General features: G+C 42.2%; 1 non-coding gene and 1 pseudogene across 1 annotated transcript; both read right to left on the bottom strand.

Moving 5' to 3' along the window:
• Nucleotides 1–1,711: 1,711 nt before the first annotated feature.
• Nucleotides 1,712–24,890, bottom strand: part of LOC108634578 — a 45,372-nt pseudogene continuing 22,193 nt past the window's right edge.
• On the bottom strand, nt 18,335–18,405 carry TRNAC-GCA. Its single transcript has one exon. It is a non-coding gene; the product is annotated as a tRNA-Cys (tRNA).

Genomic DNA, 24,890 nt, shown 5'->3' with positions numbered 1-24,890 from the left:
GAACAAGACATGTAGTCAGGAGTTTACTTATGACAGAAATGAAGTCCAAAATAGGATGTGCTCAGGCACTCAGCCAAGTCCGACCGCTTGCGATCCTATGGACTGTAGCCCTCCAGGATCCTCTGCCCACAGCATGTTCCAGGCAAGAATACTGGAGTGAGAGGCCATTTCCTCCTTCACAGGATGTGCCCGACACAGGGATCGAACCCGAATCTCCTACCTTGGCAGCGGACTTTTTTACTGCTGAGCCACCTGGCAAGTCCTGAATAGGAGGGTAATCAGCTAAAGCCCTGGGCTATGGCTCCTCTCGACCTCCCGCTGGCTGTGAGTGGATACAGAAGTGGGAGTGCGTGATGGTGCCCCCTGGTGTCTGCGTCCTGTCTGGAACTCCTACAGAGGGGCTGCACTTCTAGATTCAGGACCTGGAGTGTTCCACAGGGCATGTCCGCAGGCACAGCACCGGAGATGATGGTCATCTGAGTTAAATTCACCCATTCCAGTCCATCTTAGTTCACTGATTCCTAGAATATCAATGTTCACTCGTGCCATCTCCTGTTTGACCACTTCCAATTTACCCTGATTCACGGACCTAACATTCCAGCTTCCTATGCAATGTTGTTCTTTACAGCACCGGACTTTAGTTTCACCACCAGTCATATCCACAACTGGGAGTTGTTTCCGCTTTGGCGTAGCCTCTTAATTCCTTCTGGAGTTATTTCTCTGCTCTTCCCCAGTAGCATAATGGGCACCTACCAACCTGGAGAGTTCATATTTCAGTGTCATATCTTTTTGCAACCAGAAGTCAATATAGTAATGTAAAGCAATCATCCTCCAGTTAAAAATAAATAATTTTTTAGAAAAAGCTATACTGAAGGATCTATGCCTGCTGAGTAACAACGTCATCTTAAAATCAACTCATTTCTTTTTACCAAGAAACCAAAGCGGAAACCAAGACCATTGCCGAACCTGGCACAGTCAGCAGAAAAATACCATTCCCCCTGCATCTCTAGCTCACATGTGTGGAAAGAACAGCTGAGTGTGATTTCCAGGGAGGATATGCTGGATTTGAGAATACTCAAAACACTCTGCCATGAAGTCTAGATAATAGAGCAGGCTAGGTTGAACATTTCCCCCAAGAGAAAATCTATTTCACAAAAACCACTCAAGTGTGGAAAGAAAAAACATCAAAAGTCCAAACAGTCATGGCACATTTCATGAACCACAAAATCTGATACCTTTCCTGGGATTACAGAATAAAACGTATAGCTTCACTTAAGTATAAAATGCCACTTATAAAGACAGATTCTATAGTCAAATAGACCAGTGTGTGATCGACAGTTTTTGTTTTTAAAGCCGGACTGATAAACCGTATTGAACTGTATTTTAGAAACAAACATTCCAGGGTATTTTTCTTAAAAGAAAAAAAAAAATTATGTGACTCAAAAGACCACTTATTAAGATTTCTGAAGTCTTTAAATCATTGGTCTCTACTGGCATTTTTCCTACACTCACAATGGAAGTCTGTGGGAACTCATGTGGTTTTTCAATCTCTACCCAATACTTTGGCCACCTGATGCAAAGAACTCACTCATCTGAAAAGACCCTGATGCTGGGAAAGATTGAAGGCAGGAGGAAAAGGGGATGACAGAGGATGAGATGGTTGGATGGCATCACCAACTCAATGGACAAGAGTTTGAGCAAGCTCTGGGAGTAGGTGATGGACAGGGAGGCCTGGCGTGCTGTGGCCCATGGCGTCACAGTCAGACACGACTGAGCGACTGTACTGACTAACCCATAAGCATATATTTCATCTCAGTTTTCAAGATACATTTTTATTATTAAAATCTATACAGAAACTCATTAAAAATGTTTTTAAAAATCTGCCAATCCAATGTCAGAGATGAGCTCCATCACATAACACTGGGCATGTCTGTTAACACAACTGAGCCACAATTTCCATCTGAAATCTCTCTTAAGTTTCTCCAAATTTTATCAGAATGCAGAAGTGTTTTTCCAAAAATCTTAATGTTGATGATTGCTGAGTGATGGTTGGTTATAGGTGATTTTGGTTTATTTTTAAAGCACTCATTATTTTCCAAATGTTTCTACCTATTTTTTAAAGAAATTCATAGCTATTAAACCCCTCAGAAGTTGAATGCCAGAGTTTACTCAAGGAAGTCTGACATTTAGTGGGAGAGTGGCATGACACTAAGCAGGCACTAAGCAGGTAAAACCCAGCACTACCAATGGGGAACGTGGGCCACCGGCAAGTGAGAACAGCAGATGACAGGCCTACAGGCACTGCCAGAGCCGAGAAGACCCGAACTCCACAGGCACCGAGCTGGGATTTCTCACTTCTCGGCTCTTCCTGTGGGCTTTCTTTTGTATATACATGTATACTTAGGTTGCACCGGGTCTCAGGTGCAGTATGCAGGATCTAGTTCCAGGACCAGGAAGCAAACCTGGCTCCCCTGCACTGGGAGCGTGGAGCCTCAGCCCCTGGACCACCTGGGAAGAACATTAGGGATCGTGGGCTTTCAAAGTGACAGCTTGGGGATCACTTCCTCTGCCAGTAACTGTCACCAGTTTCTTCCACTGGATTCCAGGCCCAGGCACCCGGGCTGGAATACCACCGCCCCTCAACAGCACACGCACCAGGTGGTGGGGGTTTACTCTCCCACTCGGCGTTTCCCATCATCTGCTTAGCTATCCTCTCGGCACTGCACTGCTCCCGTTTCTGCTGTATGAGCCGCTGAAGCTCAGCTTTACACGTTGTGATCCGGATCTGGGAAGTGGACGGTAAAATTGTGCTACTGAAAACCTGTACTGTTGGTTTTCTATTTTGGACATTTGTCACTTCTGGAACCTGCAAAACCAAAAGAGTAAGTATCTGTGTCATAAGTAAAGTCTGTTTGATGATTAAAATCTACCCACGTTCTCTCTATTACACCAGACTTTTGTCCTTATTAATGTACCAATTTTTAAATCCATCTAAATACAGGGACATATTTTCTCAGTGAAAATCTAATTAAAATAAAGTTTAACCACTAATTCCAAATCTCCATATTTTAAAAACATTCTCAGTGTAGCAATAACATTAAACAAAAATACTCATTAACTGAGACAAAGAAAGTGAATTTTAATTTATCAGTTGATTCAATTAAAATAGAATTGCCTAGGGAAGAATTAACGCAAATTAAAAAATTTACTTCAAATATATCTAAATCATGACATTTCTCACACAGAGTAAACTTGGGACTTTTCTTCCCAGAAGTATTTTTGCTATCTTACAGATATAACTATGCTATATTAAATGAAGAATAAAAGATTTTAAAGGTTCACTGCAGCCTAGGAGTAGAATCCTAGTTCATAATGACGTCTTCACCCCCAGTTTCAGATCACCTTATTTGGTGCTTTCAATACTAGACTTCCCTTTGACTATGAAGATAAACCTCTCGTGCAAAGAAAAACGTCCTTCCTAAAAGACAAGTCACTGTACTGATTTTTCCGGTACAGTACACAGCCTCTAAACATCCAAAACAGTAGAATGAGATCCACAGACAAAACGCGCGCTACTGCCGGATGACAATACCTGCGGAGAAGTCGACAAAGGGACGCAGATAGCAGCGGAGGACTCGGAACGAGGCGGCTTCCCAGCCGGCATCACCTCCTGATCACTCCCTTTAGGCAGGGCCTGCTGCATGCTCGGTGGCTCCAGAGAGCCAAACATGCTTTTCCACTCTTCACTGACATTTGAGTCTTGTTTCCCATGTTTTCTAGCTATGAAAAAAGATCAGAATAATCTGAAGGAAGCCTCTATGACAAATCCGTGCTTGTATTACTCTCTTCGTGCATGGGGCAGAGGAAGGGGGATAGCACGGACTCATGAGCTGTTTGTTCTTCATGAGGGCCGATTTATTTATATTCACAGAGAAACATGTTAGTTCTCATTTCATCTCTAGGGCAGATGGACAGATGCACTTTCAGTAGTGTTAGTAATTAGACCTAACTGCTGCCTAGTTGTCCAAGGCTGGCTCAATTTCAAGGAACCACCTTATCTGAAGAACCAACAAAAAATATAACTTTTTCAAATGTCCTGACTACACTGATAAATATGACCTCTCTATATCCAGAGTCAGTTACATGGGGTGAAAAAAAGAAATGAAAGGTCATCTGCATTCTTATGCATATTCCTTCACAGGTCTGTCAGCGTTTCTATGAGGAATTTCCAGAACTGAAAACATAAGTCAAATAGTAAAAAAAAAAAATCATATTAATAATATGTTCCATTTATAAGCTCAAAAACAGTGAATTTAGTGAAAATGCCCATTCCCTGCCACTTGCTGACACAAGCATCATCAGTCTTCACTAGTCACAAAGGCAGAGAATGGCATCTCGTTTCTATTTGCATTCATTTCATTGTTTACCTTTTAAATGTGAATTTCTATTCTATCACTTGTATGTTCAAATCCTTCACTATTTTTCTCTCGGGAGCTTGTGGTTTTCCTTATCAACTATATAAATGCTTTACATTTTATGGCTATAAATCAGGGGTCCCCACCCCCAAGTCGTGGCCGGTTAGGAACCAGGCTGCATAGCAAAAGGTGAATAGCCAGTGAAACAGAAACCAACCTCATCTCTCACCTGTGGAAAAATGTAAACCGTTAACAGTTAAGTTGCAAATAGTTTATTCCAAGTTCAACAGTTAGAAGTCTTTTCTTTTTTTGAAAGTAATTCATCAGCTGCCCTCAAAATCTGATACTAGAATGCTGTTGTTAGGTTGCTAAATCGTGTCTGACTCTTTGCAGCCACATGGACTGTAGCTCACCAGGCTCCTCTGTCCATGGGATTTTTCAGGCAAGAACACTGAAGTGGGTTGCCATTTCCTTCTCCAGGGGATCTTCCCAACCCAGGGATCAAACCTGTGTTTCCGCATAGCAGGTGGATTCTATACCACCCAACCACAGAGAAAGCCCGATGCTGGAATATAAGGATTTTAAAAGGCATGTACTTGGAAGTGAGCATATCTCCACAAAAGGTGCAAGGGAAGAATGCATGAGATTTTAAAACCCTTACACAATCAATGTCAATGGCACAAGAGCCAACAGGTTTAAATCTCAAGACTGAAAATCATGAAAATTCCATGTACAGAGGAGCCTGGTGGGCTACATACAGTCCATGGGATCACAGAGTCAGGCACACGGTACGACTAACACTTTCACTTTCAAATCATGAATGCATCTCTCCTTTGCAGGACTAGTCAATTCACTGGCCATTACCCACTAGTAACAAGCTAGGAAACTTCACCCTCATTCTACATATTGACCTTGGGTTGGTGCTTAAAGGATTAAAAAATAGAATGTTGCCTTCAATCATATACTTCCACAGAGGCAGCCAGGCTTTGGAGTCAGACTTTGGACTGAATTCTGACTTCACACGTACAAATCCAGGAATTTGCAAAGTTACTTAATTTCTCAACTGTACGTCCGCTTCTCCACCTTTCCTCTCCTTAGCCTTCATGCTATTAAATATAAATGGAGTCATCCACTCACTGTATTTGAAAGTTCTACATGTGAGAAATGTGACTTCTTAGTTCCACTACTAAAAACTTATGCAACAACTAATAATAACAAGCTAACACGCACACACAGAAATGTACTAACCTCGCTTGTCATCTGGTTCCTGTTTGGTTTTAACAAGGTCAACTTGTCTCCCAGTTATACCTAAGGCTGCCAAATCAATTACACCTTTCTGACTACTGTCATGGAGATGACTCTGATCCACTATATTGGCCTTTGCTTTGTTCGATTTCATCATGAAGTCTTTCAGAGCCAAAAGCTTCTCTTCCTCTTCCTCTGTCATTCCCTAAAAACAAATAAAACCATATGTCCTACATTATTTTGCAAGTCATAAGAGGCCTCAAAATGACTAACAACTGAAGGGTCAAACCACTCATTTTAAAATTTAAGAGTCAGAACAGTAAAATGAAGCAAGCAAAGGCAAGAGAAAAAGAAATGATCAATACAGAACAACATTACTCTGATCTCCGAGGACACTCGCCTTCTATTGGGCATTTTCTACTTTGTATCATGATTTATATCTTCACATTCTTTCTAAAAGGCAACATTCAAATATAATTCGCCTTTGAAATCTCCAAAGAACTTCATACAGTGCCCGGTAGATCTTTAATCTATAACTTTGAATAAACAAACCTTTATCAAACAAATCTAAACAAAAATTCTGCAAGTACAGTATGAAGCCGAAGAAAGCGCGTGTACTGGGACTTTGTCCCTAGATGTGCTGGAACATGTGGTGGGACCCTGCTGGGAAGGCACTCTGTGACACATGAAGCACTCTGAGCATTCTGAACACACGCCTCATGGACTGACAGGCAAATGGAAGCAACACACTTGCATTCTTCAGGTAACAGGAAGACTAGAGTCAGGCCGCTTCGGTTCAAATTCCAGCCGCACTACTTACAATCTGTATGGCCGTGAGCAAGCCACCCACTGTCTCTGGACCTCTATTTACCTATGAGGATAATTACCAGCACCCATCTTATAAGACTATTATAAAATTTCAGTGAGTTAATCCACATAAGACAAACCACTTCAAGTCAAGTGAAGGGAAGTCGCTCAGTCGTGTCCGACTCTTTGCAACCCCATAGACTGCAGCCTGCCAGGCTCCTCTGTCTATGGGATTTTCCAGGCAATAGTACTGGAGTGGATTGCCATTTCCTTCTCCAGGGAATCTTCCCAACCCAGGGCTCGAACCCGGGTCTCCCGCATTGTAGACAGAGGCTTTACCGGCTGAGCCACCAGGGAAGTCCAATGAATACTCATTTAAATAATGAATTCGATGTGCAAAGTAAACATTCTGGTACTTGGAGCAGTTCTGCATTTTCTTGACTTTCCAAACTCCACAAACTCCTGTAGAATGTTTTGATTATGCAAATGAAAAAAGTAATCAAATGGCAATTCCCTAAGGCCTCAATCTAAAATCCCTCTAAAACTGGAGCTTAAAGTAATAGTCACAATCCACTGGCACAAGAGGAAAATCAACTCGAGAAAGTCAAAAAGCTAAGAAATAGTGAAATAAAATAACATGAAAGTATACTACTTGTACAACATCCTTGACAAATTTTTTCCAATATTAACCTGAAATTCATTTATTGACATTTCTCCTAACATCTGCTTAGACAATGACACAGCTAACAGTTCTACTCTTTCTAGCCTACGTTTCAGCTCACAGGAAAGGACAGCTCTGCTTCAGTCCACACAAGGGAAGGCCAGAAAGAAGGCTGAGTGGAGAGACTCCCCGACCATGGAGCTCTAGACAGATTCTGCTCAGCAAAAGCAGCCAGTCACAAAAGTTACGTCCTGTGTGACCCCATTTACACGGAACACCCAAGACAGGCACACTCCCAGAAACACCGAGCCGACCCAGAGAGGGAGCCGCTGCTGACACACAAGGGTGCCCCCTGCAGGCTGACGGAAATGTCCCGGGGGGCTTCCCTGGCAGCTCAGATGGTAGAGTCAGCCTGCAATGCAGGAGACCCCCCTGGGTCAGGAAGATCCCCTGGAGAAGGGAATGGCTACCCACTCCAGTATTCTTGCCTGGAGACTCCCAGGGACGGGGCAGATTGGCAGACTACATACTGTCTGAGTGTTTCCCCAAAGAGTCAGACACGACTCGGCAACTTCACATATTATAGAAAATGTTATAGAATTAGACAGTGGTGATGGTTTCACAACTTTGTGAATACACTAAAAACCACTGAAGTGTATGCTTTTAAACACTAAATGTCTATGAATTATATCTCAATTAAAAAATGTTAGGAATGCATCATCAAAACACAAAGAAAAAACCCTGACAAGGACTATCAGCTCAGTTCAGGTGCTCAGTCATGTCCGACTCTCTGAGAACCCATGAACACCAGGCTTCCCTGTTCATCACCAACTCCCCGAAGCCTGCTCAAACTCATGTCCATCGCATCGGTGATGCCATCCAACCATCTCATCCTCTGTCGTCCCCGTCTCTCGCCTTACATCTTTCCCAGCATCGCGGTCTTTTCCAATGAGTCAGTTCTTCACATCAGGTAGCCAAAGTATTGGAGTTTCAGCCTCAGCATCAGTCCTTCCAATGAATATTCAGTACTGATTTCCTTTAAGATGGGCTAGTTGGATCTCCTTGCAGTCCAAGGGACTCTCAAGAGTCTTCTCCAACACCACAGTTCAAAAGCATCAATTCTTCAGCGCTCAGCTTTCTTTATAGTCCCAACTCTCACATCAATACATAACTACTGGAAACCCACAACTTTGACAAGATGGACTTTTGTTGGCAAAGTAATGTCTCTGCTTTTTAACAGGCTGTCTAGGTTGGTCGTAGCTTTTCTTCCAAGGAGCAAGCGTCCTTTAATTTCATGGCTGCAGTCACCATCTGCAGTGATTCTGGAGCCCAAGAAAATAAAGTCTCTCACTGTTTCCATTGCTTCCCCCTCTATTTGCCATGAAGTGATGGGACTGGATGCCATGATCTTAGTTTTCTGAATGATAAGCTTTAAGTCAGCTTCTTCACTCTCCTCTTTCATTTTCATCAAGAGGCTCATTAGTTCTTCTTCACTTTCTGCCATAAGGGTGGTACCATCTGCATATCGGAGGCTACTGATATTCCTCCTGGCAATCTTGATCTAGCTTGTGCTTCATCCAGCCTAGCATTTCTCATGATGTACTCTGCATAGAAGTTAAATACGTAGGATGACAATATACAGCCTTGACATACTTCTTTCCCCATTTGGAACCAGTCTTTTGTTCCATGTCCAGTTCTAACTGTTGCTTCCTGACCTGCATACAGATTTCTCAGGAGGCATGGAAGGTGGTCTGATAATCCCATCTCTTTCAGAATTTTCCACAGTTTATTGTGATCCACACAGTCAAAGCCTTTGGCATCATCAATGAAGCAGATGTTTTTCTGGAATTCTCTTGCTTTTTCGATGACCCATTGGAGGTTGGTAACGATCTCTGGTTCTTCTGCCTTTTCTAAATCCAACTTGAACATCTGTAGGTTCACGGTTCACGTACTACTGAAGCCTGACTTGGATAATTTTGAGCATTTCTTTGCTAGTGTGTGAGCTGAGTGCAATTGTGCAGTAATTTGAGCATTCTTTGGCAATGCCTTTCTTTGGGACTGGAAAAAAAACTGACCCTTTTTAGTCCTGAGGCCCCTGCTGAGTTTTCCAAATCTGCTGGCATATTGAGTGCATTTGTTCGTAGTGATGCATCCTAAGGCCCACTTAACATTGCACTTCAGGACATATGGCTGCAGGTTAGTGATCTCACCATCGTGACTATCTGGGTCTGAAGATCTTTTTTGTATTATTCTTCTGTATATTCTTACCACCTCTTCTTAATATCATCTGCTTCTGTTAGATCCACACTGTTTCTGTCCTTTATTGAGCCCATCTTTGCATGAACGGTTCCCTTGGTATCTCTAATTTTCTTGAAGAGATCTCGTCTTTCACACTCTATCGTTTACAGCAAAAGTGTAGTCCCTTAATATCCGTCAGACTTCTGCTTCCAGCCATGATGTATAACAGGGACAAGATTTACCCTCCCATTTAAAACAACTCTGAAACCAGACAAAAAATATGAGATGACACTTTTCAGACACTGGAAAGCACGAAGCACAGGGCTCTGATTCCCCCAGATAAAGGTGAGTCCGATGACTGTCCCAGCTTACTCTTTGGAGAGTTTCCAGACCATGGCATGAGGAGGGTGATGGTGGGGGGGACTCGGGAGTTCATCAGAGCCATGTTCAAGAGACAAATCAGAGTTCCAGGAAGCCAAATGGCCAAGCATGGGGCAGAGCCTTGAAGAAGAGAGAACCCCTGCCAAGCCAGAGCTGTGGTCAGGGTGCCGCCAGTCTCCCACCGAGCGCTGAGCTACATGTGTATGAGCACCCGCACCTGGGACCAGGAAAAGGCAACAGAAAGCAGCAAGCCAAACAACCCCAGAGCTGACAAGGCCGGGGATCACTCACTCTGCTCCTACCAGCCGGAAGTGGGAGACCTCTTACCGCACAGAGCATCACGTCCTCACGAGTCCCTAGGAATCGAGCTAAGCTGGCCACTGACCACAGGCTGATCTGGATCTCTCCTAACAAAGCTCAAAACCAAGGCGTAACATCATCAAACCAACTCCAAATAACTTTCACTGTAGAACAAATCCAACACTATACAGTCATCCTCAGGACCCCCAACAAAATCCAGATGCTTGATCCCCTCAATAAAATGGCAGCACAGTATTTGCAAGGAACTGACAAACGCCTTCCTATATACTTTAAATTACCTCTAGATTACTTATCATATCTAAAACAATGTCAATATTATTTTTAAAAAGTTGTAAATACAATGTAAATAATATGCAAATAGTTACCAGTATGAGGCAAATTCAAGTTTTGCTCTTCGGAACTTTCCGGAATTTTTTTTTTTTTTTAATATTTTTGACCCACGGTGGTTGAATTCATGGATGTGGAATGTGTGGATACAGAGGGCCAACTGTGTAGTGTAAAGCGATTTAGCACCCAAAAGTATAAAATTCACAATCAAGAGAGAAAGAAAAATGGATGGCCAGGAGTCAGAGATTAGACGAAAACTTACATTTTATTGTATATCTTCTTATATACCTTTTCAATTTTACACCATGCATCGATACCAGCAAGTCAAAATGTTTTTAGTTAAAAAGATGTACAAGTTTAAAATGTTAATTAAAGTATCTGTTCTAGCATCTGATTAAATGAATATGAAAAAAAAAACAGGGAGCTCTTATTGATGAGATCAATCTAAAATAATCCTGACGTGTTACCTCCAGATGGGAAATCCTACTGTAAATCTGGAGGACAGGCAGATTTCCACTCCCACAGAGGTAATGTTCCAGAAGTGTACTTTAAGTCTATTATCTGGTACTCTGAATATATCAGGGAAGCAATGCTAGGCTGCTCTGGAGAGGCCTCTGTTAGTCACACCGTATCTCAAGTGTCCCCAAGTGGTCCTACAGAAAAGAGCCCTGAAGAACCCCAAGCCAAAAAAAAAAAAAAAGAATTCTGCAGGAGGGTAAATTCTGCAGAGGCTAATTTCTCCCCTCTGTATTCCTGACATTAGGACAAGGACTCAGTTCCCACCTCCAAAGCCTCCTCTGGCTTCAGGCCTCTTCCAGGAATCCCAACAAACTCAGAAGCACAGGGACCAAAAAGACAGACTCGCAAAGGGCTGGAAGAGATGAGCTGCCCAGGGGCCTCTTCCTAAGTCCACATAAAACCCCAGCAAGCCTCTCAGCTTTAGTTCCTTAGCCTCTGGGCACTCTGACAGGCAAGATGGCACTTTGCAGTGGTGGGGCAGGGGTTGGGGGAGGCATGTAGAGTGAAGACAGGTTTAGGTTCCGACATTAGCTTTGAAATGTAATTCACTAACTATGCATGCATAGGAGCTTAACTACCCTCACTGAGCCTCAGTTTCCTTATCTAACAAAATGATGCCAATATCTACTCATCAAACCTATTTCAAGGACAGGCACACAACACAGAAAATAGACTCACTGTGTGTTCTCAAGCCGGGGAAGCCGGTGCCGTGCTGTGCAGCTCAGGGCCTCGGAGACTCTAGCCTGCCGTCCCTTCCGGCAGCAGCACCTAGCCCTTGAAGCAGAGCATCCCTGCCCCTGAGGAGTCTCCTGAGACCATCTGTGACTAGTCCCCTAAGATTATTCACAGAAACGGCATACAACAGGGGATTCCGTGTTCCCCGTTTCCACTCACAGAAAGGAGATGAGTGAGGACCTCAAGCACTGAGGCTCAGGAGCACAAGTCAGGGAGAGTGCAGTGCTTCCATTGGGACCCCAGGGGTGCAGGCTGGTGCCGGGGAGCCCGCAGGGCACCGGGGCTGGGAAGAGGAGCAGCAGGACGCAGAAGGGCTATGGATGCCGCCCCTCCCCTCGCCCTCCCTTTGCCCCGGGCAGCGGGAAACTGACACCCACTGCACGGGGACAAGCAACAATCAGGAGCTAAGGCGGCTCCACAAAATGACTAACGACTTACACGGAAGAGAAGACTTCCGCATAGAAGATTTCAGCTTAATATACAGGATTTGCATGGAAGAGAGGGATACAAAAGAATCACACTATTCACGCTCCAAGAAACATCTAAACTGGGGTGCTTTTTATTGCATGAGGAAATCTTTTTGATAGGATAAGAATTACTTGCTCAGAAGAAAGAACTAGAAAATGTGATTCCATACCCAATTTTCCATAAACTGGAAAATACATCTAACGTACAAGCCAAGGTTAAAAGAAAACTCCAAGAAACAAGCTCTCTGGCAATTCAAGTCATATCAAATTGAAGTCCTCTGAAACACAGGAAACAGAAACACTGGTTTGCAAGGGACTTTCAGAGGCACCTTAAGTCTCCAGATAAACTCAGACCTCAAAGAACCAAGGTGGTTATTAACCAGCATCCCACAGAAGCCTATTGCAGCGTTCAATCACCCAAACCAACATGTGGGCATCAGACAGCACCAGACAGTCAGTGACAGGCATCAATCTGAGAAAGGATTTATCTCCCGAAGCGGACCGATTCTCTCTCCACAGCAGGTGTTTTCTCCTCTTCGTTTCTCTTAGACAAGACAGTGACCAATATTCATGCTCTTAACCATCATGCCCCACAGACTTAAAAGTCACTTATTCGTGGTGACCCCAAGCATTCACTTTAAGGCCCACGGACATCTTTTCAGGAACCGCACCCTTTCTTTCTAACCAGTTACACTCCTACTTCGTCTTCCCTAGGATCCACACGTCCCTCTAGAACAGGATGCTGAGTCTAGATGTGAATAATGCCAAGCATAATAACAAGGATTCCTACTCCTAATGCGATTTGTTACCAAGGGTTCAAACCCACAGATTTCCAAGATACAGCAGTAAACTGCGGGTTTATTCGATCTAAGACACATTGTGAGTCCCAGCATTTTAGCTGCTTGCATACAGCGAAGACTCTAAATTTGAGCTGAATTAAACCAAGAGTTTTCTTTACTGCATTTGTGTTCTGTAATTTTTTTTCTAACAGCCACAAGGCCACCCTCAGTCAGCAGGTTTTCCCAATAGCTTCAACCACTTCTAAAAAACATTACTCTCTCCATAGAGTGCTTAAAATCTCTTCTTTTTTCATCCCCAAGAATATTCTCCTTGTCAATGCATTTATAATAAAAGGCGTTCAACAGTAACCAAGAGGACTTTTTTAGATAGATTTAACTACCTGGTGAGTTGGCTGATAGAAACCAGCCTACAAAGGTTATCTTTTGTCTAATCCAAACCGCAGAAAAGTAAGAACTGTAAAGCATATAGATAAGCAGTCTCTCAACTCCTAAACCTGGCCTTTCAAAATATCCAACAATGATAAAAGCAAAGAGTAACACGAATAACAATTTCTGAGAAACAAGGAGAATGGTGCAGATTTCTAACAAACCACGTAAATATCAGGTTTATTTCAGTGAAACACAACTAAAAGTTATTACAAATGAATGCCATTTTTCAATCCCAGAAACACTCCTTTCTTTCATTAATAGTTTAAGAGCCAAACTTGCTTGCTTGTTCAGTCCCTTCAGTCGTGTCTGACTCTGCGACCCCATGGACCACGGCCCGCCAGGCTCCCCTGTCCATGGGATTCTCCAGGCAAGCATACTGGAGTGAATGGCCATTTCCTTCTCCAGTGATAAAGTAAGAAGTGAGTGAAGTGAAGTCGCTCAGTCGTGTCCGACTCTTTGTGACCCCACGGACTGTGGCTTACCAGGCTCCTCTGTCCATGGGATTTTCCAGGCAAGAGTGCTGAAATGGGCTGCCACTGCCTTCTCCAAAGAGCCAAACTTCTATGGCTCAAAAGAGAATTAGCAGTCAAAGCAGTAGCAATCTCTAGACCTGGCTTCTAAGAAAGCCTTAACAAACTTCAAAAAAGGAGGTCATATTTTTAGCAATATTATCCATCTTTCACAGATAGGTAAATTGTTCTCAGGATGAAAATTTTACTTTACAAACTCTAGGAAAGAAAGAATGATGATTCCCCACACTGGATTAATCTATTATGAAAAGGAAAGACTGAAGGGAGTCACAGCCACTTTTTTGCAAAGGATATCCAAGGTCATTTACCCCAACCACAGGGAAAGCACACTGGGCTTAGAAAAGTAGGAGAAAGCTAGGGAGGAATAGGAACTTGCAAAGGCAAAATGAGTATTTTAGGATGCTTTAGCAACTAGAGTCACCTCTCAAAAGTCCATTCAATTTAAATATCTATCAATATTTTGATAGCTGGCTGTCCAGCAAAATGAAGGGTATCTACACTGACAAGCTGGATAAATAATTGCCTGGTACAAACCAAAGACCCAAAGTTAATCAACAGGTGCTACACTGCTTGGGAAGGGGTGGGGGAGGGGTGGGGAGCAAGAGGGGTCAGTTGTCTGGAGATTAAAAAGAGAAAAAAACGAAAGAAACCAGAACCAGTGAGTGCTCTAAAAACCAATTTTGGAAAAAGCCTGATTCCAATTTATTATCAATGTGGACTTGGGCTGAAATCAGCTATACACTTACAACAAAAGCAGGTCCATCAATATATATTCCTGCTACACTTCCCTTAACAGAAGATGCTTCAGACACTGCACAAAAGGAGAAAGGGTGAGCCACTGAGCGCTGTGTTACACTCAACATGCTGGACAGCATAGCGGCTCCCTGGACTCCTCTCACCTTCCAGAGCGTTTGTTCATGAACATTAACTACCTTGAAAGAAATGGGAGAAGTCTGTAGTCCAATTTAAATCTTTAAAAGTTTAAATAAAAACAGGACTCTCCAAACCTCTTTCTTAAAGGGGCACAGTTGGAAGGGAGGATTGATTCCAAGCTGGAACATGCATACCTGTATTATTGGTTGAGTAATATATGGGTCAAGGTAAGGCAGCAGTTTGCAGTAGACATCAGTTGTGCTTAGTTGGTGAGCTACCACGGTGATAAATCCCACAGCACCATAGCGTATCTATAGGTTGGGATGACACAGAAAGGGGGCTAAGAGGGAAAAAAAAGGCATGGATTCAACCACGTTCATAAAGAGTTCCACACTATCAAGATACCATGTTCATAAAGAGTTTCCCACTATTAAGATCAACAAATGCTTCCCTTACAACACTACTGATACAGGGATTATACCAAATGTTACTATCAGGTTGCCTCTGACTGTCCTGGGACATAAACTGAGCCAGGCGAACACTCTGATGTCATACTATTCCCGCCCATAACTATGAACAATACCCTAAGGGGGCAAAAACAGGTCCCTCTTTCCTTGGGATTCAAATTGTCATGTTTTCAGTCAGGGCTGACGATGGGGGACACGTCCTCACTCACGAGACTGACTTAAAAACCACAGGACAGAGACTCGAGTCCCAGCAGCACACGGCAGACTGTGACCCCATGTCATCCACCTGACGGAGGTCCAGGGACGCACAGCCACCACACAGGCAAGGAACGGCGAAGGCGTTTCTCCTCCAAGTCGCGGCTTGGATGAAGGGAATGATCTCACCTGACTGACACTCATTTACAGGCAAAGATCTGATCGTATCAAAGACGAATACTCATGAATTCATTCACAAGGCAATATGAATTGAGACTGAAAGGCAGAAAACATATGCTGCCCACTGTTAAAGAGTTAAGATGGGCCACAGTCCATGGGGTCGCAAAGACTAGGACATGACTTGGCCACTGAACGACGACGACAAGAGGGAAAGGTCAGTTTTCACAAATTCAAAGTGGGAAGACTGATTAATATCAATTATAGTTATCACCACCACCAACCCAATTCCCATTAAGAATCACTAGAACAGACTAACCACACATAAAGACAGAACAACAGAGAGAGGCACACAGTTTATCATCTGGTTTTTAAGTAAGTAGGTGTTTCTAAGTTATTAAACACATTTTTCTTTTCAACAGTTCAAAATGCCAACAAATGACTGTTTGCTTGATTTTTCTCAGCAAGGCTCGTCTTCATCCCCATAGGTAGTATCACATTCAGTTCTAGTTCCAAGGGAGTTCCACATCCAAAATGCTCCAAATTTATTCTATACCTTAAGATAATTACTTTTATGTTAAACTTAAGATACTTGAAGACCCCGACGAGAAACAGCAGAACTCAGAAAAATCTCTGTAGATTTTGACGAGAGGTAAAAAACTATATTTTATGATAATTTTTGCTTGAAAATGGACAGACATCCATTTTGCAGATAAATAAAATGCTACTTATATACTATATTAAATATCAAAAGTAATTTCCAAATAAGCAACAGAATACATTATGTGAAGTTATAATATATAAATACATATATATACAGAGGATTTTCATCAGAATAAAGAATATCAAAGTCAAAAGCAAGGAAAATTTGACCCTTAAAAGGCAATGCCACTTTCACAGGAGGAAAAAGAACAACGTTGATGTGAGAAATGAGCAGGAAAATATTCCAGGCAGCAAGATATTTGTTAGGATGATACATTTTCTCTTTCATATTCTTATGTGAAAAGGGGTGCTTTCTACATCTGCCTTATACTACACAGGACAAGAAACTCAAAAGATGTTCTACCTCTTTTATTATATTAGTAATTTTTGCTTCCCAAGCTATTAGCTCTTTAAAAACTGAGGAAAAAAGAGGATTCCCTCAAGGTTTAGTACTTTGTCGATTACACACACAAAAAAGCATTTCAGTGTAGCAGAGATTTTTATCACAATTACATTGCCAACACTCAAAACTTCACTATTAAATTCTTTTTAACATAATCATCAACAAATTCAAATTAGGATTACAATCTAAAAGAATGATTATAGATATTGTTAGAGTGTACAATAAGAAATCTACATATACTCAAATTTCCACAACTTTTTTCTTTGGAAAATCTATATTCATGCATAAATACTTCCAGAAATTTTATACCTCTACTATCTAACCATCTAATTTATATAATCAAAATAATTTCTTTGTCTTTTTTTCTCCAAGGATTACCTCAAGAAAAACTTACCAATCAAATCTAACTAATTTTGAGTTTTTATAAATTCTATTGGCAAAGCATTAAGCAGTAATAAAATATTTTATCTCAAAAGGTAATTGTCTAAGATTTCATGTCTTCTCGGTACAAAGCCAACTTGCAATCTCACATTGGTTACTTCCTTAAAATGAAGTGATACAAAAACTAATAAAAGCTTCTAATATTTTTACTTTTACAAAGGGTCACATATACCTGTTTGTTCTTATTCTGAATTTTAAATTGATAAGCATAGGTTAACTATTATAAAGGTCAAGGAATTATCCTTTCATTGGTTAATAAAATTACTAACAGTAGTAATGGCGATACGGCAAGTGTTCAACCGGCGATCCGTGTAATGATAGAAGTGACAGACAATCTCTCACATACAGTCTCTAACAATCAAGTGTCCAAAAACATAAGCTACCTCTTCAGAGCAGTTAAAGCCTTTATCTACATTGTGTTAAAAGAAAAAATCTCCGTCTTTCAAGGATCACCAAGACTTAACTACAGATTAAAACAAAGATGTACTTCCCAGCCTGGGCTGGGGAACCGACGCTCCTGTGAGTGGCCTGCGTGTCACTCACACACAACACGCATGCCGGCATAAGCATGCACGAGGGTGCGCACGCTTGTGCACACACACAAGAGAGACGAAAGAGCTGAAAATCCGACTCTAGATGGTCTAGAAATTTCACAATGCTATCAATCAGTTGCAGTCATTCCCTTTCCCAGGGGATCTTCCCAACCCAGTGATGGGGCTCAGGCCTCCTGCACTGCAGGCAGACTCTTTACCACGTGAGCCCCCAGGGAAGCCCAGGTTTCTCTTACCACTCCCTCAGTTTCCCATCCTAATTTTAAGAAGCAAAAACTTACCCATATCACTGGCAAACTCGTAGACATGGGGTTTTTGCAGCAGCCCTAATTGACACATACAGGTAAGGGCGTTAAGAGCTTTCACAATAACAAATTCCTCAGCATCACTAAGACCTTGTTGAGGCAGGGATTTGAGAATTCAGGAGCTCTGCCAGCCAACATAGGCAGCGACACCTGAAAAAGAGAAGCAACCACACATGATTTTTTTATACCTGAAAGTACAAATGTTATCAGTGAAAAGTGTTAGTTGCCCAGTCGTGTCCTCAACTCTTTGTCACCCCATGGACTGTAGCCTGTCAGGCTCCCCTATCCATGGAATTCTCCAGGCAAGAATACTGGAGTGGGTTACCATTCCCTTCTCCAGGGGATCTTCCCGACCAGGGATCGAACCTGGGTCTCCTGCACTGCAGGCAGATTCTTTACCACTGAGCCACCAGGGAATAAAACGAATCAAGAGCCAAATATATTAAGCAATAACCCATGGAGAAACACTGCATTTCCCACTCAGCACAATAAATAAAAAAGACCCACACCAATGCCCATCATCAAGAAATTCTGTGACACCAAGGGGAAAAAGATCCTGTAAGCTTACAGAAGGGAAAACACAGATCCCCTAAGAAGGAAGCAGAATCAGACGGGCATCTGATGATCATCTCAGCACCCATGCAGGCCAGAACACAACAGGGCAAGATCGTCGAGGTTATGGAAGGAACTGCAAACCCAGACTGTCGGTAAAATGAGGATACAAAGTGAGTCAGCGTGAGACATGCAAGAATTACACGTGGTTACCTCCCATGCAAACATTCTAAGAGAGTTTCTTGAGGATGTTTGCCAACAAAATGAGGAAAATGTAGAAACACAAAATGGTAAATACAAAGCAAGAATTCAAGGGGGGAAAAGGATAAAACCTAGTAAAGACCTAGAAATCAATCAGCCCAAATTAAAACTAGAAGTCAATCAACTTCAAAAATGTTATTAAGAAGAAAAGTGGAAGCGATTACAAGCAATAGATAAAACTAGTACGAAACAAGTTAGATATTACAGACAGAGTGAAGGAGGTATATTTTCTCTAAAAGGAAAACAAAAAACTCAAACCTCAGGATGAAAAAAAAAAATTGTTCAAGAAAGTCAGTGTGTAAAAATGAAATAAATTACAATGTACTATGTATTTAGTTGTTTGCAGAGGATAGAAAAAAAGAATCCGTTGACCTTGACGCTATAGACATCCTCATCAAGTGATAACAGTCATGGCATCAGAACTGTAGTGAAGCAGTTTAAGCACAGCCCACTACTTGGTGCTAAAGTCAATAACATTGACACACTCACGTAAATTATTTTGAATTTTCAGAATTAGTCTATACAAGCAGAAGAGACTTCATTATGATTACAGAACAGAATTTCAATATTACCAACCATAAAAATGCAATTGTTAGTTGAATTATCAACCAACAGAAGAAGCAGAAAGAAAGAAAAAGGTAAAAAAGGAATGAAGGAAGAGAAGGGGGAAGGAGGGAAACACAAAATTCTTTGCAGTCCAAATCAGAAGGCCAATTAAGAAACAACTGAATTAAAGTTACAAAAACAACCATCTAAAAACAACCACTGCAAACACAGTGATCAACACCTCAAAACAGAGAGGACAAGGGGGATCAGATTATGATATGAGTGAGGTAACTCTTCATCTGGCACAGAAAAAAGTCAAGAGATAAAGTATAAAATTGATACTCCTAAAAAGAACAATATGAAAATTCTATATAAGGTAGCAATAGTCTCCTGAAGACATCAAACCAAAACCACACACCAGAGTGTGTGCCTCTGCAAAGTGCAACTACTGCCTTTCATATGTCACTTCTTAGAGTAATTTGCAAAAGCATATTTCCCTTATAACTGAGAAAGACTGTTAGAATTTTTTTCTGTAGTTAAAAAACACTAACGTTCCAGTGAATTCTATTTAGAAACTTTACAAAATGAAATGTATAACAAACTAAAATAGCTCAAAATATTTTGGAAAAGACTGACATTCGGGGAGCTTATTCTACCAGATACTAAAGTTGCTTATAAATATATAATAATTAAAATATAACTATAAAGAGTATAATATTGAATAGAGAAGTGAAAACAAAAATCAGTGGAATAGGATACCTAGAAAAGGGACCCTAAAAGATATATGCATGCAACAGACGTTAATAGAAGCTTCACAAATAAATGGAAAATAAAGGAAATGTTTAGTAAGTGGTGTTGGGAAAACTAGTTACATTCCTGAGAAAAATTTAGATTTCACCTCACACCACAGCCCCAAATAAAGATTAATTAAGCAGTTCATGCTGTGCTGTGCTTAGTCACTCACTCACTTGTATCAGACTCTCTGCAACCCCTTGGACTACAGCCCGCCAGACTCCTCTGTCCATGGGATTCTCCAGGTAAGAATACTAGAGTGGGTCGCCATGCCCTCCTCCAGGGGATCTTCCCAACCCAGAGACTGAATCCAGGCCTCCTGCATTGCAGGCCGGATTCTTACGTCTATGTAAAAAAACTAAAGCTTTAATACAAAAAAAAACGACATGCACCCAACGTATAATTAACCTAATTCTGAAATGGAAAAAGATTTAAGTGCAAAAGTGAAAAAAAAAAAAATCAAGAAGGAAAAGATCAAGTAAGTTGACAAGACTAAAATTATTTTAAACAACATAAAAAATAATAGTCAAGTTACTTGAGAAAAGGTTATTTGCCACAGAAGTGATAAAATGTTGTTTTTAATGTAGATATAAAAGGCTCAAAAGATTATCAGAAAAGCATAACACCATCATAAAATGAGGGCCAAAATAATAAATTAAAAATTCATAGTAAGAAATATGAACGAGTAATCAACATGAGGAATTTTTTTCACCTTCAATGATAAGGAAATAAACATACATCAAAACAAGTCATCACTTTAAGCTACCAGCAAAGACTGACTGAATCAGCCTACTCCACACTGGAAGGCTGTGCAGTACTACTCAACAATGCCCACCAGCGTAGACAGTGATACTATCTCTCTGAAAAGCTTACAAAATGTATCAAGTTCTAAAAATATACTCATATTATTTAACTCAGTAATTAAAATTTCTGACTCCCAACCTGGGAAAGTAATCAGAAGAAAATATTCATATAAATGGTTAGATGTATAATTGAAGGTGGGAGGAGAAGGGGACGACAGAGGATGAGATGGTTGGATGACGTCACCGACTCAACGGACATGAGTTTGAGTGAACTCCGGGATTTGGTGATGGACAGGGAGGCCTGGCGTGCTGCCATCCATGGGGTTGCAAGAGTTGGACAAGACTGAGCAACTAAACTGAACAGATGGGTATAATATATGTTGACCAAAGTAAAAACAATCTAAATATTCAAAAGAACAGTTCATTAAATTTTGGTAAAACTATAATAAAATATTTCTACTTATTATGGTTTTAAAGAATTTTTAATAACATGAGATACTGTTCAGAATATACACATTACTAGATAAAGGTTTAAAAAACAACAAGACTGAGAAGTAATATAATACATTCAGAGCACTTAGGTGCTAGGCATTATTACATATGTTAATTCATTTTATCTTCAAAACAACTAGTGGGTTAGTGAATAAAAGTATCCTCATTTTACAGACAAGGAAACAGAGGCACACAGAAGATTAGCTGATTTCCCCTAGAACCACAATCAGTAGGTGACAAAGGCAGAGCTTGAACCTAGCAATCTGGTGTCCAGAGTGGCTGCTCTTAAACACTTGATGCAAGTATTCAAGAGCAACCAAATCTAAGCAAGATCCTTCTATGACCCACCTCCTAGAGTAATGGAAACAAAAATAAAAACAAACATGCAGGACCTAAATAAACTGAAAAGGTTTTTGCACAGCAAAGGAAGCTATAAGCAAGGTGAAAAGACAATGCTCAGAATGGGAGAAAATAACAGCAGATGAAACAACTGACAAAGGATTAACTTCCAAACCATATAAGGAGCTCATACAAGTCAATACCAGAAAAACAAACAACCCAATCAAAAAGTGGGAAAAGATCTAAACAGGCAGTTCTGCAAAGAAGCCATACAGATGGCCAGCAAACACACGAGCAGACGCTCAGCATCACTGATTATCACCCCTGGAGGCTCAGACGGTGAGGAGTCTGCCTACAAGGCGGGAGACACAGGTGTGATCCCTGGACTGGAAAATCCCCTGGAGGGACTGGCAACCCACTCCAGTATTCTTGCCTAGAGAATTCCACAGACTTAGGGGTCTGGCGGGCTACAGTCCATAGAGTCTCAAAGAGCCAGACACAACTAAGTGATTATTAAAGAAATTCAAATCAAAACTACAATGAGATATCACCCCACACTGGTCAGAATGGCCATCACCAAGAAGTCTACAAACAATCAATGCTGCAGAGGGTGTGGAGAAAAGGGAACGCTCTTGCACTGTCGGTGGGAATGTAAATGGATACAGCCACCACGGAAGACGGTATGGAGATTTCTTTAAAAAAACTAGGAATGAAACCACCATATGATGAGGGAATCTCACTCCTGGGCATATACCCTGAGGAAACACAACTGAAAAAAGACACGTGTACCCCAGTGTTCACTGAAGCACTATTTACAACAGCTAGAACAACCTAGATGTCCATCAACAGATGAAAGGATAAAGCAGCTGTGGGTGGGTGGGTGTGTGGTGGGTGGGTGGTGGGGTGTGTATGGGTGTGTGTGTATGGGTGTGTGTGTGGGGGGGTGTGGGTGTGTGTGTGGGTGTGTGTGTGTGGGGTGGGTGTGTGTGGGTGTGGGTGTGGGGGGTGTGTGTGTGGGGGTGGGTGTGTGTGTGGGGGTGGGTGTGTGTGGGGGGGGTGGGTGGGTGTGGGGGGGGGTGTGGGTGTGGGTGTGTGTGGGGGGTGGGTGGGTGTGGGTGTGGTGGGTGTGCATGTGTGTGGGCGGGCGGGTGTGGGTGTGTGTGGGCGGGAGGGTGTGGGTGTGGGCGGGTGGGGCGTGGGCGGGTGGGCGGGGGGCGTGGGGCGGGGGGTGGGCGGGGGGGGGTGGGCGGGTGGGGGCGTGGGCGGGTGGGCGTGGGCGGGTGGGCGGGTGGGCGGGTGGGCGGGAGGGCGTGGGTGGCGGTGGGGCGTGGGTGGGCGGGAGGGTGTGGGTGTGTGTGGGTGTGTGGGTGTGGCTGGTGGGTGTGGCTGTGTGTGGGTGGGGGTGGGTGTGGGTGGGTGTGGCGGGGTGGGTGGGGGGAGAGGGTGAGATGCATGGAGAGAATAACATGGAAACTTTCATTACCATATGTAAATAGGGAGCCAGTGGGAATTCGCTGTATGATGCAGGGAACTCAAACAGGGGCTCTGTGTCAACCTAGAGGGGTGGGTGGGGAGGGAGACGGCAGTGAGGTTCAAGAGGGAGGGGACATATGTATACCTATGGCTGATTCATGTTGATGTTCAACAGAAAACAACAAAATTCTGTAAAGCAATTACCCTTCAATTAAAAAATAAAACAACACTGCCGCTCTTAGCCAGTACATAACAGTGCCTCACAGCACATATGGCAAAACGGGATGATGGGTGGAAAGAGGAGGCAAGCATGACCCAGAGGAAGGGAACAAACAAAACATTAACAGAGGCTGTACATGTGCTAGAGAACCGGAAGAAAGTGGTTTTCTTTAAGGTTTTTCGATCTTCCAATTTTTCTACATCTGTGCTAAGTCATGTCAGACTCTTTGCAACCCTGTGGATTGTAGGCCGCCAGGCTCTTCTGTCCATGGGGATTCTCCGGGCATGAATACTGGAGTGGGTTGCCAGGCCCTCCTCCAGGGGATCATGACTCAGGGATCAAACCCACATCTCTTACATCTCCTGCATTGGCAGGCAGCTTCTTTGCAACTAGTACCATCTGGGAAGTCCAATTTTTCTATAGCAAGTATGTATTAACTTTTATACACAAAAAATAAATGAAAATTACTTTAAAAGTGAAAAAAGAACATAAAGGCCGTGTTTCAAAATACACATGGGGGTTTCCCTGGTGGTCCAGAGGTTAAAACTCCACCTTGCAGTAAGTACGAGGGACACAGGTTCCACCCCTGGTAGGGGAAGACCCCGCATGCTCTGCAGCAAACAAGCCCGTGCACCACAACTACTGAGCTCATGCCCTAAAGCCTGCAAGTCGCAACTCCTGAGCCTGCATTTTGCAACTGCTGAAGCCATGCGCCCGGAGCTTGCATTCCACGACAGAAGCAGCCACGGCAATGAGAGGCCCACAATCCACGACAAGAGTAGTCCTCGCTCGCCGCAACTAGAGAAGCCCAAGTGCAACAACAAAGACCGTGCAAAAAAGAAGAAGCCAAAAAATCAATCAATCAATCTTGTCTCTAAAAAAATCCACGTGAACTGACCAGTAGATGAAGTTTCATGAACTATCTTTTCCAAAGAAAAGAAATAAAAACAAGATTACTTAAAAGGAGAAAGCAAGACAGACAGAGGGAGGTGAGAAGCAAAGATACTGTGTCTAGCAGCTGAGTTAGCTGGAATCCAAGACAGAAGGCTGAGATGAATCAATAAACTAATGCAGAAGTTAAAAACAAACTAGAAAGGTCTGAAAAGAGGAGGTACAGCAATCTCCAGTTATAATGAAGCAAGAACAGTAATTTCAAGACTTCTCAAAAGCAGGAAGTATCCTTTTCTCTACATCATTATACAGTAATATTTGCAGAAACAGGAATACTATTGCTAGATGAGTTTCCTTCCTATTTTTATTTTTTTAGGAAAAATATCCAACAGCAAACCTTTTATCAGTTACTGTCCCAGATTACTGAAAATCAAAATCTATAAACTCCACAGCTTCTGCTACATGAGAAAGTCTGGATACCTGTAAAGCTGACCAGTGTGCAGAACAGTTTTTAAGCTTTTTGAGTTAACAG

The sequence above is a fragment of the Capra hircus genome, unplaced genomic scaffold (genome assembly GCF_001704415.2).
Source record: "Capra hircus breed San Clemente unplaced genomic scaffold, ASM170441v1, whole genome shotgun sequence".
NCBI classification, from domain to species: Eukaryota; Metazoa; Chordata; class Mammalia; order Artiodactyla; family Bovidae; genus Capra; species Capra hircus.
Note: the sequence above shows the minus strand (reverse complement) of the source record. Positions and strands in the feature narration are given on the sequence as shown.